The sequence below is a fragment of the Macaca nemestrina genome, chromosome 9, assembly GCF_043159975.1.
Source record: "Macaca nemestrina isolate mMacNem1 chromosome 9, mMacNem.hap1, whole genome shotgun sequence".
Taxonomy (NCBI): domain Eukaryota; kingdom Metazoa; phylum Chordata; class Mammalia; order Primates; family Cercopithecidae; genus Macaca; species Macaca nemestrina.
In genome coordinates this window covers 32481541-32495473 of record NC_092133.1, presented here as the reverse complement: position 1 = coordinate 32495473, position 13933 = coordinate 32481541, and the positions used below count along the sequence as shown (strand labels likewise).

Here is a 13933-nt window from a genome sequence, read left to right as displayed (position 1 = left end):
GGGCTTTAGAAAAATAGGGAGATAGAGAAGAAAACCTCTCTCTAGAAGGAGCCAGACTTTAGGGGAGGGAGTGAGAAGAGAACAGGAAACCTGAATGGGAACCTCATCGTGCTTTTCAACATTTGCAAGCGGGTGGGGAATAAGGTAAGCTTGGGGACTCCGAGGCTTGTGTGCACAGGTGCACATGCATGCAGGTACCCACATAGACCTATGCTGACGTGAACACCTGCACTCACTGACTCACACGTGCATCCTCTTGAACACACGCTCACACAGTACTCATTCACATGCGTCCTCCCTTGCCATGCACACACACTCATACTAGCATCCCTCCTAAACACGTTCCCTCCTACCCTGCCGCTCCCCAACCACAAACACACCCAGGAGAATCCTAGGAAGCTGTACACAATAGTCCTGGATCTCCAGGAATGTGTGTGAGTACCCACAATGTGTGTGTATCTACGTAAGATACAATTCAGAGGGGTGATGTGGGGGTGGGTGGGGATGGGGGATACCCTAAGACGCAATATGTCTGTGAGGGGATGAATGTAGTAAAGTGTGCATTCATTCATTCCATCATTCACTCAACCAGGTTATGGAGGCGCCACCATGTCCCAAGCACTGCACTTAGTTAAACAGTGAACTACACAGACACTATCACTGCTCACAATCTAATGGGCTCCAGAGAAGACAGGCCCTCAGGACATAACTGGGAAATGCCGTGAAGGGGGAATGCCATGTACTATGGGAGCTGGGAACAGGCAAAGTGACCCAGAGAATTTCCCAAAAACAGGGTGTGTACCTTAGTGCAGTGAGTATAGACACTGGTCAGTGGGGCGCAGCTGGGATGTGAGCTGCATGTCAGCAGGTTGGAAGGTATTCTGGTGGACATGAGGATTGGGAGGTACGGGGTGTGACATCTGCATGTGTGTACAGCCATGTGTGTGCATGGGAAGCAGTGAGGTGTGTATCATTATCAGAATTATTGAAGCAAACGGGCTCTTTATTATGTGTATAATTTCCCTGCATCCCATCAGGTCCCTCTGTGCAGGGGGAGCTGGAGTGGAACTAAACCAAATAGGGGATTTAGCAACTTCGAGGGGCTGCGGCAGAGCTTAAAGTGCTGCTGATTGATGGTGGTGGCAGGCAAGGGAGAGAAGTGGTGTCACCAGCAGTGGAGAGGGAACAGAAGAGGGAATTTTGATTGGGCTGGGGGCAGGGACCAGTGCCTGGTGCCCACTTTCAGAAAGGAGGTCTGGGGACAAGTGCAGGAACTGGCTGTTCTCTGCAACAACCTGAGAGAAGACAAGGGATGGGGAGAGGGAATGCCCAAAACAGCTCAGTCCTGCCTGGGGCAGGCTGCACAGCCTCTCTTATTTTAGGGGTCTCATATATGGACCCTTATATATGAGGTCCATATATTTCATGCATCTCATGGAAAATGGCCCTGAAGTTTAGTGGAAATAAGTCATCTCAATGTTGAGTTCAAATCTCGGCTCTGCAGCAGGACCTTGGGCAAGTTACTTCTCAGAGTAATGCAATAATTGGAGTAATAATATTTACTTTGCAGGGTTGTGGTGGTCAGTAGTAACACATAAAAACTTTGGCACCTTGGAAGCACTGAGTGAATGATGATGTTTTATTAAAGATGTTGGATCTACTTTGGGAGGCTGAGACAGGCAGATTGCCAGAGTTCAGGAGTTCAAGACCAGCCTGGGCAACACGGTAAAACCCTATCTCTACAAAAATAATAGTAATAATAATAATAGGCTGGGCACGGTGGCTCACGCCTGTAAGCCCAACACTTTGGGAGGCTGAGGCAGGCGGATCATTTGAGGTCAGGAGTTCGAGACCAGCCTGACCAACATGGTGAAACTCCGACTCTACTAAAAATTTAAAAATTAGCTGGGCATGGTGGTGGGTGCCTGTAATCCCAGCTACTTGGGAGGCTGAGGCAGGAGAATCACTTGAATCCCAGAGGCGGAGGTTACAGTGAGCCAAGATTGCACCATTGCACTCCTGCCTGAGCAAGAAGAGTGAAACTCCATCTCAATAATAATAACAATAATAATAATAATAATAATAATAATACATAAATCAGCCGGGCATGGTGGTGTTTGCCTGTAGTCTGAGTTACTCAGGAGGCTGAGGTGGGAGGGTCGCTTGAGCCCTGGAGGTCGAGGCTGCAGTGAGCTGAGACTGCACCACTGCACTCCCACCTGGGAGACAGAGACCCTGTCTCAAAAAAAGAAAAAAAAAGGCTGGGCGCAGTGACTCACGCTTATAGTCCCAGCACTTTGGGAGGCCAAGGCGGGCGGATCACCTGACGTCAGGAGTTTGAGACCAGCCTGGCCAACGTGGTGAAACCCTGTCTCTACTAAAAATACAAAAGTAGCTGGGTGTGGTGGCATATGCCTGTAATCCCAGCTACTCGGGAGGCTGAGGCAGGAGAATCGCTTGAACCCGGGAAGCAGAGTTTGCAGTGAGCTGAGGCCACGCCATTGTACTCCAGCCCAGATGACAAGAATGAAACTCTGTCTCAAAAAAAAAAAAAAAAGACATTGGATCTGTTTGTAGATCTACATAATCTACCTGCCAATCAATCTACACCTCTCCCACCCTGTAAGATTAAAACCCAGCCTGTTCCTACCCAGGCTTGTGGGGACAGCTCCTTCTCCCTGCTCTGGGGCTGGAGAAGTGTTTCTGAATAACAGTGTCTGTTTCTCTGGCTGCCCCTCCAAGCATTTTTCTGTCACCAGTTTCTTTTTTCTTCTCTCTTTTACTTTATTTTTTCCTGCTTAGCCAAGTAGAAAATAAGTGTAAAGAAGCAGGAGAAAGAAAACCTTTAATCCCACCACTCAGAGGCAATTATAAAAATTGCTAACATTTCTTGAGTGCCACTTTGTATCAGGCATTATTCCAAATGCTTTGGATGCTTTATTTCATTTCATCCTCAGAATAACCCAGGGAAACTGGTACCATGATTACCTCCACTTAATAGAAGCTGAAGCATGAAAGGTACCTTGCCCAAGATCATACAGCTAGTAAGTGATATAAGAAGGATGTGACTTGGGCAAACTCCACTTTCCTTCCAGTCTTTTAGCTATTCTGTTTTCTGAGGACTTTCCTGCTGGCTTCCTATAGCCTCTTGCTGTCTTAGTTGAGCCAGATCTCTAGCCTTCACTTTACAAATATTTATTGCTCACCTCCTCTGTCTTTGGGCACCATGCTGGGCCCTGCTGGGAGGCAGGAGGCAGCTACAGAGAAGCTTTCCAGGGCCCAGCTGCCAGCAGTCCTTTAGAGCAAGGACCAGAGAACAAAATTCTTGCCCAGGGATAAAGCAATGCAGAAGCAGCAGCAAGAGATGCTGCCAGCAGGGCCTTGGGAAGGAGCTTCCCTGAGGATCCTACTCTCAGCTGAGCCCTCACCTAATGCCTACTTCTCCCACCAACTCCCATCACTGCATTCTATCTCTTCCTGGGGCATGGCCCTGCCACCGAAAGGACCTGAGACCCTGGATCCCACAGCCCTGGGGCTGCAGCAGACCCTCAGGCTCATTCACAGGATCATTGCAGCAGCCAAAATGCCTTTCTGCCCTCCATCCAGCCAATCCACCAGTGACCACATGAATCACCTACAGCTGACTCCATTTTGTCCCTGTTCTGCTCAAAAGCCATGGCACTCAGTTAAGTACGAACTTTTCAGCTGGCTGGCATTCAGAGAGGGTCTCGCTGATCTAAACTCAAACTGCCTTTGCAGCCTTCTTTCTGCTGCCCACCCTGCTCACAATTACACCCCAACTGGAAAACTCCTTCTCAACAGCTCTTCCTTATTAACCACCCCACCTTTCCTTCACGTCCCATAGGAAATGGCTCTTCCTACAAAACCTCTCCTGATCATCCTCCCCAAACACAATGACCACCAGGCATACCTCTCCCTTTGAGGTCCGTAGTCCTTCACACTCCTTCCCGGGCGCTGATCTTAGGCTGCCTGATAGCTTAATGTTTTTTATCTGTCAGGTTGTAGCACAATTATTTTTTAATTGAGGTATAACTTATATACAGTAAAGTACAATAATCTTAAGTGAATTTTTTTTTTTTTTTTTTTTTTAAGATGGAGTCTTGCTCTGTGGCCCAGGCTGGAGTACAATGGTGCTATCTTGGCTCAAGGCAACCTCCGCCTCCTGAGTTCAACCAATTCTCCGGCCTCAGCCTCCCAAGTAACTGGGATTACAGGCACCTACCACCATGCCTGGCTAATTTTTGTATTGTTGGCAGAGATGGGGTTTCACCACGTTACCCAAGCTAGTCTTAAACTCCTGACCTCTGGTGATCCGCCTGTCTCGGCCTCCCAAAGTGCTGGGATTACAGGCGTGAGCCACCGCGCCCAGCCCTTAAGTGAATTTTAAATGAATTTTTACACACACATACTGTAACCTCTAACCAGATGAAGACACAGCACATTTCTAGTGTCCCAGAAGGATCCTTTTGCCTCTTTCCCCAGGATCTCCTATTCTTTTTTTGAAATAACTTCTATTTTTAAATATTTATTTCTTTATTTACTTGAGACACCATTTCATTCTGTCACTCAGGCTGGAGTGCAGTGGTACAATCACAGCTCACCATAGCCTTGACCTCCCTGGTCAGCTCATCCTCCCACCTCAACCTCACCAGTAGTTAGGACTACAGGCACATGCCACATGTGGTCACAGTGTTCCACCACATTGCCCAAGCTGGTCTTGAACTCCTAGGCTCAAGCAACTCACTTACCTTGGTCTCCCGAAGTGCTGGGATTACAGGCGTGAGCAATGGCTAAAACAAGTTTTTATGCCTTAAGAAATCCTTTATTGGAAAATCCAGTACCTCCTATTCTTTTTTTTTTTTTTTTGAAACAGAGTCTCACTCTATCGCCCAGGCTGGAGTGCAGTGGTGTGATCTCGGCTCACTGCAAGCTCTGCCTCCCGGGTTGACCCCATTCTCCTGCCTCAGCCTCCCGAGTAGCTGGGACTACAGGCACCTGCCACCACCATGCCCGGCCAATTTTTTTTTTTTTTTTTTTTTTTTTGCATTTTTAGTGGAGACAGGGTTTCACTGTGTTAGCCCGGATGGTCTTGATCTCCTGACCTCGTGATCAGCCCACCTCGTCCTCCCAAAGTGCTAGGATTACAGGCGTGAGCCACCACTCCCGGCCTCCAGTACCTCCTATTCTAATTTATATCATCATAGATTAATTTTGCTTGTTATTGGGCAGGCGCAGTGGCTCACACTTGTAATTCCAGCACTTTGGGTTGCTGAGGCAGGAGAATCACTTGAGCTCAGAAATTGGAGACCAGCCTGGATAACATGGCGAAGTATACAAAAATTAGCCATCTCTACAAATTATACAAAAATAAGCCAGGCGTGGTGGCACAGGCCTGCAATCCCAACTACTTGGGAGGCTGGAGCATGAGAATCACTTGAACCCGGGAGGCAGAGGTTGCAGTGAACCAAGATTATGCCACTGCACTCCAGTCTGAGCAATAGAGTGAGACTCTGTCTCGAAAAAAACAATATTTTTTTTTTGCTTGTTATTGAAGCTTTTTTTTGTTTTTTGTTTTTTGGGGTTTTTTTGAGACAGAGTCTCATTCTGTTGCCCTGGCTGGAGTGCAGTGGTACAATCACAAATCATTGCAGCCTTGACTTCCTGGGCTCAAGTGATCCTCCCACCTCTGCCTCCCCGAGTAGCTGGGACTACAGGTGTGTGCCACCATGCCCAGCTAATTTTTCTGTGTCCTATTTTTTTTTTTTTTTGTAGAGATGAGGTTTCACCATGTTGTCCAGGCTGTTCTCAAACTCCAGGGCTCAAGCAATCTGCCTGCCTCAGCCTCCCAAAGTGCTGGGATTACAAGTTTGAGCTACCATATAGAGCCTTGTTATTGAAACTTATATAAATGAAGCATACAATATACACCTTTTGTGTCCACCTTATTTCATATAATACTGTATCTCTGAGATTTACCTACATTATTGCATTTTCCAGTAGTCCATTGTCTTTCCTTGTTTTGTAGAATTCCTCTACGGAAATATACCAAAATGTACTTATCCATTCTGTTGTTGATAGACATTTGGGTTGTCCCAATTTGGGATTAGTACAAAATCAGCTGCTGTGACCATCCTTGTATTTGACTTTTGCTGAATATAAGTATTCATTCTCATGAGCCCATGTATGCAGGAGTAGATTTGCTGAGTTGTAGAATACACATACGTTAGCTTTAGTGGTTACTTCCAAAGAGTTGTCCAGAGATGCTACCAACTTACACTTCCAGCAATGTGGGTGAGTTCTAGTTGCTCCAATATTGTCTGTCTTTTTATTATTTATTTATTTATTGAGATAGAATCTCACTGTGTCACCCAGGCTGGAGTAGTGGCACAATCTTGACTTACTGCAACCTCCACCTCCCTGGTTCAAGTGATTCTCGTGCCTCAGCCTCCCGAATAGCTGGGATCACAGGCATATGCCACCACACCTAGCTAACTTTGTATTTTTAGTAGAGATGGGGTTTTGCCATGTCTGCCAGGCTGGTCTTGAACTCCTGACCTCAGGTGATCCCACTTTGGCCTACCAAAGTGCTGGGATTACAGGTGTGAGCCACAGTGCCCAGCCAGTCTTTTTATTATTTATTTTTATTTATTTATTTATTCTGAGACAGAGTCTTGCTCTGTCACCCAGGTTGCTGGAGTGCAGTGGCACAATCTTGGCTCACTACAACCTCCGCCTTCTGAGTTCAAGCAATTCTCCTGCCTAAGCCTCCCAAGTAACTGGGATTTCAGACATGTGCCACCACACCCAGTTAATTTTTGTATTTTTTAGTAGAGATGGGGTTTGGCCATGTTGGCCAGGCTGGTCTTGAATGCTTGGCCTCAAGTGATCCACCCTCCTTGGCCTCCCAAAATGCTGGGATTATAGGCATGAGCCACCATGCCCCACCTAGCTCTTTTTTTTTTTTTTTTTGAAATGGAGTTTCACCTTTGTTGCCCAGGCTGGAGTGCAATGGCGTGATCTCGGCTCACCACAACCTCCGCCTCCCGGATTCAAGCGATTCTCCTGCCTCAGCCTCCCGAGTAGCTGGGATTACAGGCATGCACCACCATGCCCAGCTAATTTTGTATTTTTAGTAGAGATGGGGTTTCTCCATGTTGGTCAGGCTGGTCTCAAACTCCCGACCTCAGGTGATCTGCCTAACTCGGCCTCACAAAGTGCTGGGATTACAGGTGTGAGCCACTGCGTCCAACCCCCACCTAGCCTTTTTAATTTTAACCATTTCAGCAGACGTGATCATGATTTATTTATATTTTTTGCAGAATCCTCTGACAACAAAAGCCCGTTTGCCCCTCATCTGCCACACAGTAGGGAGCAAGAGCCTTGCCTTTCTCCTCTGAGATGCTCCGTAGTGCTTAAATAAGAGCTTAAGAAGGCTTGTTAAATTAAATGAATTGGTGACCATGAAGAAGCTGTGCTTGGAAGCAGACAACACAAAGGAGGGAGCTCTTGCATCAGGGCAGGCCCATTCAGGTGTTCTAAATTCCAGCAAATAAGACTGTACTTTTAGGGATCATTTATTTAGTTCATTTTATTTATTTATTTATTTATTTTTTTGAGACGAAGTCTTGCTCTGTTGCCCAGGCTGGAGTGCAGTGGCCGGATCTCAGCTCACTGCAAGCTCTGCCTCCCGGGTTGACGCCATTCTCCTGCCTCAGCCTCCCGAGTAGCTGGGACTACAGGCGCCCGCCACCTCGCCCGGCTAGTTTTTTTTTTGTATTTTTTAGTAGAGACGGGGTTTCACCGTGTTAGCCAGGATGGTCTCGATCTCCTGACCTCGTGATCCGCCCGTCTCGGCCTCCCAAAGTGCTGGGATTACAGGCTTGAGCCACTGCGCCCGGCTATTTAGTTCATTACTAGATAAGTTTCTCTGAATATGTAGAGCACTGAATTATAATAGATTTTAAAATAAATGAGTAAATAAATTCCAGTGACTAACTAGATTCAGTTGCAATCAGGAGATCTTGTTTTTGGAAAGAAGGAAGGAAAAAAGGAGGGAAGAGAGGGAAGAAGGAAAGAAAGGAGAAAAGGAAGAAAAGGAGGAAGGAAGTAAAGCAAGGAAGGAAAGAAAGAAGGAAGGGAGGGAGGGAGAAAAGGAAGGAAGGGAAGGAAGGAAAGAAACACCACTGTTTGTTTGTTTTGAGACGGAATCTTGCTCTGTCGCCCAGGTTGGAGTGCAGTGGCGCGATCTCAGCTCACTGCAACCTCTGCCTCCCAGGTTCAAGCCATTCTCTTGCCTCAGCCTCCTAAGTAGCTGGGATTACAACCACCCGCCACCATGCCTGGCTCATTTTTGTATTTTTAGTAGAATTGGGGTTTCACCATGTTGGCCAGGCTGGCCTTGAACTCTTGAGCTCAGGTGATCTGCCCACGTCGGCCTCCCAAAGTGCTGGGATTACAGGCATGAGCCACCGCACCCAGCCAAAACACCACTATTAATCAATTGGGCCTCAGTTTCCTCATGTGTAAAATGGAGATAATAATACTGCCCTGGCTAATGACAGAATGAGAGGCAATGCTTTACCATTTGTAAATTTTAATTTGTAGATTGATAGAATTATTTGCCAGGTGCGGTGGCTCAAGCCTGTAATCCCAGCACTTTGGGAGGCCGAGACGGGCGGATCACGAGGTCAGGAGATCGAGACCATCCTGGCTAACACGGTGAAACCCCGTCTCTACTAAAAACTACAAAAAACTAGCCGGGCAAGGTGGCGGGCGCCTGTAGTCCCAGCTACTCAGGAGGCTGAGGCAGGAGAATGGCGTGAACCCAGGAGGCGGAGCTTGCAGTGAGCTGAGATCCTGAGATCGGGCCACTGCACTCCAGCCCGGGCGACAGAGCGAGACTCCATCTCAAAAAAAAAAAAAAAAAAAAAATTATTTAACCATAACCACCATCTGTGGAACTTTCTAAAATATATGGATTCCAGGGACCTAGCCCTGAAGATCCAGATTGGCATGATCTAGGGTGGGGCCTGGGTATGTACATTTTTAAAAAGCTTCAATGCTCAGCTAAGGGTGAGAACAGCTGGGGTAAAAATATGTATGATCATCATTATTGTTATAGTATGATCATCACCGTAGTTACCTTTTGGAGGATGAAAGTGGGAAACACCCTTCAGGGAAGTCTATAAAGCACCTAGATCCATTGTAAGTCCTTAAATAAGGACCACTGCCACTGTCTTCACTCCCTGGTCTTCTCTGGCCTGGAGTTTCAGAGGCAGGTTCATAAGTGTGTTTGTATGTGTTTTCATGAATATGTGCTTGGAAAAGGCAATGAGAAGAAAGCAAATTACGAGGGGTTTCTGTCTTGAGAGGAAACTACTAGAACCAGGAAGAGCAAGAAGTCTGATTCCTAAGGGCTCAGGCCTATGCACTTAACTGTAAGAAACAAGTGAAAGTGGTCCCGTTGAGCTCCACGAGGAGCATGGCTAATCCTGTCACTCTGATTTGCATGTAGGGATGGTCTGCTTGTGGGGATGGTCAGTTCCTGCAGAACCGTAACTGCTGAGCTCATGAAGATCCCCCTGGGATCTGGTCTGAGAATCCAGCAGCCAACTCTCTCCCTCCTGTTAGTACTTTCCCCCATCGCTGGTATCCCAGGGTACTGTCCATCTCTGAGAGGTCAGAGCAGGGCAAAGACCAACCCACCAATTCCCCTCTGCCCAGGGACCTCAGTTCCTGGGCCACTCCCTATCCAAGGCCACAAGGCCAAGTTCTAGGTCTCTTCCACTCTTTATACTCAGTAACGGGGACCCTACGGGACTAAGCTAGGGTCCTTGCATGTCCTGGTATGGAGGTGGGAGTGAGTAGAGGGCTAGGGCTCAGAAAATGATGTGGGAAGAGAAAAAGGGAAATAAAATAGAGGGCAGGATTAATGAAGTGGCTTCAAAAGCTAATAGTGCATTTCCCAACATCTCCTCCTCTCCCATCCCAAGGGAACCTGCCCACAGCCCCAAAGCAGCCTGCCCACCTCAGTCCACCTGCTAGAGATCCCAGCGCTGGAAAGAGGCAGTAAGTCTCTCAAGGTGAGGGACAGAACTCCCCTTCCTTTATACTCCAATCTCTGGAGATGAAACCCCAGGTCTCAGCCCCTGCTGTGAAGCACAGGCCCACCCCCACCCCTACCCAGCTTCAAAACAGGCAGTGGGAGGTGCATTATCTGGCAATGCTTTGGGGACAGCTCCTGCCATCCGCAGCCATGGCCGTCTTAGTTTCTTTCAGCTCATCCCATGAAATGCCCTCCTTTATCCCAGGCCTCCTCCCTAGAAGCTGACTTGGAGCTAGATTCCCAAATAAACAGTAACTAATTGGATTAGGAGCCGATAATACTGTTGACCTTTCTTAATGTCTGCTGGCTGTCTTTCCACCACACTGAGGCTTAATTGTATGGGGTGGGGAGGAGGGTGGGGGACTTCCAGGAGTGAAATGTGACCCCTGTTAACCTCAGATAAAATGGGCTCAGCGTCTTCCCAACTGCCTGTCATCCCCCATGGAGCAGGAAGACACACATGCTCCCTCTCTCATCAAATAATTACACAGATGATACACACATGCATAGGCATGCATACAGAGATGCAAACAAACCCAGAGGCACATATGCATTCACACGTGGTGCACACATAACTTTGAACCTGGGTCATACAGGTACACAAGTCACACTTGAATGATACACATACACAATTACATATATGAAAGACAAGTATATGCATATACACAGATACACATTTGCAAAATGCAAACACATGGATACATATCAACAAGTATGTATTATTGCACACATGATGCAAATGCATAATAGATGTACTCATATACATACACAAGATACATATGCAAGATACACTGACATGCACACATATGCATGATGCTTAAGTAAATGAGCATGCAAAGTTCATGATACATGTGCACACACACATATGCATGCTATGCATACCTTTGCACACCGATAGAGGTCAGAACCCACCCCCCCCACCCCCCCGCCCCCCACACACACACGCCGGCAGTTTGCCCCATTCCACAGCCCATCTCTTTCCCAGTCTCTGCTGCTACCACTTTCTATTTGTTCCTGGGTTGTCTGGCTGTGTTTCTGGGATCCTGAGTTTATGGGTCTCTTGGAGTTCTGGCCCAGCCCCTCTGAGTGTCTCCTCCTTTCAGTATCTCTGGGGCCCTGTGCCCGTGTGGATCTCTCTCATCCTGGGATGCTGAAGTGGAAAAGGATCTGGCTGCCACGTTGGTAGGGAAGGCATGAAAAGGGAAGAGATTAGAAGGGGAGAAGGGTGGGAGAGAAGGGCCAGAGAGGGTGGAAAGGCGGGTCGGGGGAGAGGACCGGGAAAGAGGGGCGCAGGGAGCGAGGGGCGGGGGAGGGGCGCCTGCCTGCGCACAGCAGATGTTGCCGCTCCTCGGATGGAGCTGTTAATGTAAGTGGAGTTTCTGCAATGGTAATTAGGAGGGCCCTCATTACCCTGGCGGAGCCGGCTGAGAGCCGATAAAGCCGAGGGGGAGAGGGGCCGACATCAGGGTAATGGGGGAGCAGGGCCATTGAAGAGCTGGAGCCGAGCCGGGGACCGCTCCGCGCACAGCTGGAACCCGGCAAGAGGGCCGCGGAAGGGGGGTGCGGACCGGGCCCGGAGCCCGGGGAGGAGCCGGGAGGCGAGCGGCGAGGGGCGCGGCGCGGCCGGGTCTGCCCCCGGGCTTCGCACCGCGAAGCGGGTCGAAGTACCGCGAGTTGGCCCTGACTGTCTGCAGGATGAAGGTGTTGAGGAGGGTTCCAGGCCGGCGTGCCTGCCTCGCCTCCAGCCCTGGGTAAGGAGATCCACCGGGGCCTTTGCGCCTATACTTAAGTGGCCAGACAGATGGGGCGGGAGGTGGGTATATGGAAAGGACACCCTTCCCCTCTATGGGCCCCGCCCCCTGTGCAAGGGTGGGGAACTAGCACCCTCGTCCAGCGTCTAGCGTGACCAAGATATGGACTCTAGAACGAGAGTTGAAGGCTCCAGAATGTCAGATCACACACTGGAAAAGACCAACCTTCAGGATTGGATGTGGAAGCCTCTTGACTCTTTGGATTGAAAAGAGTCAATCCCCTCTCCTGGGAGGACTCTCCCTCCCATCCTCCCCTACATAATAACCTCCCAGCCCTATAGGAGCTACAAGCAAAGACAATTGGAGAAGCTCGTCCAAGCAGTCCTAAGTACCTTGCTTCCACGCAGGGCTTTGCAGGAAGAGGAAGGGAGGCAGGGAAGGGTATGGTGACAGCTGTAGACATCACCTGCAGCTCTGCTCTGCTCCCCAGCCAGGAACCCAGGAGGCCCTCCCAGACCCCCAGAATGGGGTTCCAGGGTGGGCAACTCATTTGCCATCTATCTTCCTCACACCTGAGTATTCTAGGATGGGCCTCCAGCGCTTTCCAGGCTAACTCAACGAGCCCAGTCTTCTTAGTCAACTGAGAGCCATGTCTACAGTACAGACCGTGTGGCCATCTCCTCCTCCTCCCACTGTCTCAGGCAAAAGGACTCTGGGAACAGGCAAGAGGACTCTGGGAAGACATCCAGGAGGCAAGGAGTCGGTAGCCAGGGCAGAGAGAGAGAAACTGTGGGGGTCTGTACAGGCCACATCCAGCAGAGGACCCCCACTCCCTTTTCATCCCTTCTTCACATCCCTCCACCCACAGCTGCCTTCAGAAGCCCAAGGTCATTGGCCCTGCCACTGTGGTTTGCCAACTCCTAAGGACCACATAAGCCCAACTGTTATGGAAAGGGTGGAACAGGGAGAGGGGCTTCTTTTCCTTCAGGCTTTGGGGAAGGCAAAGGCAAGTCCTGCCACTGCCCACTCCAGAGACAGCCGCGTCTTCCAGGTGACTAAAGGCATGTAATGGTTCTGAGGAGACCAGGACTGTGGGAAGCTCCTGGGCTGGGTGGGGGGAGCTCCTGGGGTTGGGGGGAGCTCCTGGGGTTGGGGAGAGCCCCAGATGCCGCTCCCCTCTTGAGCTGCATGGCAGAGCAGGGGTTAACGGGGAGAGGCTGCAAGGCTGGAGCTGCGAGGCTGGAGCTGCGAGGCTGGAGCAGGCGGTGGCTCCCGCCTCCTCACCAACCCCCCTCAAGAGTTGCTGACTCTTCCTTTTTGTTCGGGCTGACAGCGAGCACCTGGTGTGCTCCTGCAACAATATTGTTCCTGCCTCCCTTCCCCCAGGCCCCAGGCTCCCTTCCCTCTCCCCCTCCCCACCCGCCGGCAACCTTCCCCTCTGCCTCCTCTTTCCCTTGCCCCCTCCTGCCTGTGGCCTCCTAGGCACCCCCCTACCACAACCACCACAAGCACCGACCCTGCAGTGTCAATAAACACAACATATGCTGCCATTAATGTGAAAATCGTGCCCTCTACCCCATTCATCTCCTCAGCCTGCCCGCCCGCTGGGGGTGGGGGTGGGGGGTGGGGGAAAGAAAGGTCAAGTGGGAAGCATTAACTACCCTCCTTTTCCGATCTGCTCAGTCTCCACCCCCACCCCCAGACTGGAGAGAGGAAGAGGAATTGGAGGAGAAGGGATGGGATAGGGTGGGGGTTTTTTGAGATCCACATTCTCTCCGACGTGCCCACTGAAGCCTCCCCACAGGAAAACAGGTAAGCGCCCTCATCCAGCCCACAGTCTTCAACTTTGGGGTGGGGGTCAGAGTGAGGCTCTTGGCCCACCCATGGACAGCCATGCTGCTGGCACACTTCTCCTGGAGCCAAATGTGGTTGCGCAAGTGGGTCGCATTCTCTTGCATATCCAGCAGTCATCTCAGCTCCTGGGGACTTTCTGTCTGTCCACAGGATTGTGAAAGAAATACCAGAACTATTCTCCATGTTGGGTTGGGCTTCAGAA

At 49.7% G+C, this 13933-nt stretch overlaps 1 long non-coding RNA gene across 1 annotated transcript; it reads left to right on the top strand.

Moving 5' to 3' along the window:
- Window positions 1-11163: 11163 nt before the first annotated feature.
- On the top strand, window positions 11164-13410 carry LOC105478373 (uncharacterized). The gene is made up of 3 exons (XR_985270.3): window positions 11164-11308; window positions 11821-11877; window positions 12455-13410. It is a non-coding gene; the product is annotated as an uncharacterized lncRNA (long non-coding RNA).
- The last annotated feature ends 523 nt before the right edge of the window (window positions 13411-13933 follow it).